This window comes from Phacochoerus africanus, chromosome 2 (genome assembly GCF_016906955.1).
Source record: "Phacochoerus africanus isolate WHEZ1 chromosome 2, ROS_Pafr_v1, whole genome shotgun sequence".
Lineage (NCBI taxonomy): Eukaryota > Metazoa > Chordata > Mammalia > Artiodactyla > Suidae > Phacochoerus > Phacochoerus africanus.
The window spans coordinates 143,893,691-143,897,317 of record NC_062545.1 but is presented as its reverse complement, the minus strand read 5'-3'; the positions used below and the strand labels follow the sequence as shown (position 1 = coordinate 143,897,317).

Genomic DNA, 3,627 nt, shown 5'->3' with positions numbered 1-3,627 from the left:
GGTATCAAGGTAATGCTGTCCTTGTAGAATGGGTTTGACAGTACCCCTTCCTATTTAATTCCTTAAAGTTTGAGAAGTTAAGCATTAACTTTTCATTAAATGTTTCAGTGTTTTGTAGAAATCACCCATAAAGCCATCTGGTCCTTGTCTTTTGTTAGGAATTTTTAAATTACTGATTCAATTTTATTAATGGTTATTAGATGCTTATATTTTCTATTTCCTCTTGATTCAGTCTTGGCAGTTTCTAGGAATTTATTAATTTCTTCTAGGCTGTTTTATTGGTTCATAGTTATCTCTTATAGTCTTCGGCATTTCTGTGATGTTGATTGTAACTTTTCATTTTTATTACTGGTTTTATTTGGGTTTGCTCTCTTTTTTTCAATGGCTATGCCATGGCATATGGAAGTTCTTAGGCTAGAGATCAAATCCAAGACTCAGTTGTGACCTATACCACAGCTGTGGCAATGCAGGATCCCTAACCAACGTACCAGGTTTAGGATTGAAACTGCAATTCCACAGTGACCCAAGCCACTGCAGTCAGATTCTTAACCCACTGCACCACAGCAGGAACTCCAGGGCTGCTCTCTTGATGATTCTTTGTTTCATTGAACTTTTCACTTTTTTGGGCCCTATTTTATTTATTTCTGCTCTTTCTTATTTCATTTTTAATAACTTTTAAGTTTGTTCTTTCTCTAATTCCTTTAGGTGTAAAGTTATACTCTTTAATATTTGTTTGTTTCCTAAAGTAGGCTTGTGTCACTTCAAACTTCCCACTTATAACTGCTTTTGTTGCTAAGATTTTGGAAAGTTGTGTTGTGTTTACATTTTCCTTTGTCTCCAGGTCTATTTTTATTATCTCTTTGGCTATTTAGTATCATATAGTTTAGACTCCATGTGTTTGTGGGTTTTGCAGTCTTTTTCCTTATAATTGCTATCATTGTGGTTGGAAAAAAATACTTAATGTAACTTAAACTTTCTTAAATTTATTGAGACTTTTTTGGTGGCCTATCATGGGATCTATTGCAGAGAATGTTCTATGTGGTTTGAAAAGAATGTAATCTGTGGCTTTTGCATGGAATATTCTACATATATCCATTAAGTCCACCCGATCTAATGATTAATTTAAGCCCAGTATTTCCTTATTGATTTTCTGTCTAGATGATCTGTCCATTGAGGTAATGGTGGTGTTAAAGACCTGTGCACTTATTGTGTTACTGTCAATTTGTTTGTTTGTTAATATTTGCTTTATGTATTTAGATGGGCCCATTTCAAATGCATAGATATTTTCAATTGTTATATCATTAGGTTTATTTCTTTATCATTACAATGCCCTTCTTCATCTCTTGTTACAGCTTTTGTTTTAAAGTCTATCTTGTCTTATATAAGTATTGCTACTTCAGCTTTGTTTCTGTTCGCAGAATATCTTTTGATTGAAACATTTAGGTCATTATAATTAATTATTGATAGCTATGTACCTATTGCCATTTTGTTGTTTCCCGTTGTTTTGTAGAGGTTTTTATCATATGATTTTGATATGAATGCATATCTTCTTTGACAAGGAAGATATGGATTCACATTGAATGTGACTTCTTTTATCAGATGGGATTATCACATTGTATATACTTCACATACTTTAGTAATCTTAAGTGATATAACCCAAGTGCACAGTTAACTACTGATTGTTCCTATCATACTGCATAAATATATCAGCATTAAAAACTGCCACACTGCAATAATCACTAACAGGAGGATGCTGGGAAGCTTCTGAAGTTGCCATTATAAACCCAGTTACTAAAATCAAGTCAAATGTCCACCTGCGCCATTTCTACTATAAGCTGAATGCAAGTGGTAAATTGTCAAGAGCATTAGTGTGGTGTAAGGTGTGCTTATTAGTTCATAGTTAACCTGCCTGGATCAAGGATGAGCATAAGTATTGAGGTTACTGAGATCCAGCTGAGTGGTCTTACAATAAAACAAAACTCTCAGAACTGGCTTGACTGATAACCTCCTCAATAATATCACAGTACACCAATCATATGCCTTGCATTTTGTTCATCACAGGATATTTTTTACATAGCAAGGTATTTATATAGTCTTGATTAGGTTAAATACAATTTTACAATTTTCCATTTGAGATAACTGCTGTGTCACTTATTTTAATAGTTCAGTAGAGAGCATTATTGGCTACTTACTAAATAAAGAACTCAGAGAGGAAATAAGTGAATAAATGAAATGGCATGGGTTACAATGGATCAAAAAACTGATTTTGTGTCAAGGAATGCTTATATGATTATTTTTAATTTTTATATGATTAATTTAAGTGAAACCGTTTTATTTTTAATTAATTTAATGCATTGTATGATCTGATCTATTTTTCTTTGTAATGTTATGCTGTAGGTCAAAACTACAAAATGTTACTCTTCTTTCAAGTGAACAAATTACTTTCATGGAAGGAAAGTGAGCAGCTATTCTGGTAATTTGAAATTCTTGTGTTTTATGACTAGTCATGTCAGTTGTCAAAGTCTGTGAGGTCATTATTTCAGAGACTCAAGGAATAATATATATATATATTTTTGTCTTTTTGCTATTTCTTGGGCCGCTCCAGCGGCATATGGAGGTTCCCAGGCTAGGGGTCGAATCAGAGATGTAGCCACCAGCCTATGCCAGAGCCACAGCAACGCGGGATGTGAGCTGAGTCTGCAACCTACACCACAGCTCACGGCAACGCCAAATCGTTAACCCACTGAGTAAGGGCAGGGATTGAACCCACAACCTCATGGTTCCTAGTCGGATTCGTTAACCACTGTGCCACGACGGGAACTCCTATTTTTGATATATATTTTTTTCTTGTGAATGTCTCCATATGGTTAAAGGAATTTTAATTAGTGTTTCTTCCATTTTAAAAAATAATAACCTGAATAATTTTGGAGTCATTGCCGTATTTCCTTTTTCACCATTTTATGCTGGATGACAAACAATAATCTTGTAGTGAAATGCAAGTATGCTGAACATTGATATTTATAATCTTTATCTGGAACATTCAGAATATAGTTGCTTCTACTTTTATTTGTACTGTAATTATACTACATATAATTTTGATACATTATTTACTCTTCAAATTTATAGTTGTTTTTATTTTCCCAATAGATTTGATGTAATTTTTAGGACAATCCAAGGTCACATTTTCCCAGGCTATTAATATAAGAATTACATTATTTAATACCACATACTGTTCTTTATTCATGACGCAATAGATAAGCCTAAAGGAAATAAGCCTGGCTATGGAAATGCTTATTTGTTGGGAGGGTGCTTGTCTGGATCGATGATGAGCACAACTGTCTGAGGATGCTGAGAGACTCATTCCAGATGTCAATCTGAGGTCCAGATGAATGCCCCTTCTAATACGACAAATAAGACTCTCAGAGCCTGGCTCTCTTTGGTGACCTCTTAGAAACAACATAATACCACTGTCAGAACACTTTTTTCTTTCTCAATGAAAAGGGTATTCATTTCTACGTGTAAGGCAATATGCACCTTTATGATCAGTGACCCATTTTACTTCATTTTGCTCGGTAGAACCAAGAGTCATAAATATTACTATACATAACTGTATACTTGAATAAAATG

The 3,627-nt window shown here is 34.0% G+C and overlaps 1 non-coding gene across 1 annotated transcript; it reads left to right on the top strand.

Moving 5' to 3' along the window:
• The first annotated feature begins 3,316 nt into the window (after positions 1 to 3,316).
• LOC125121792 (small nucleolar RNA SNORD109A) lies at positions 3,317 to 3,383 on the top strand. Its single transcript, XR_007133654.1, has one exon. It is a non-coding gene; the product is annotated as a small nucleolar RNA SNORD109A (small nucleolar RNA).
• Positions 3,384 to 3,627: the final 244 nt, after the last annotated feature.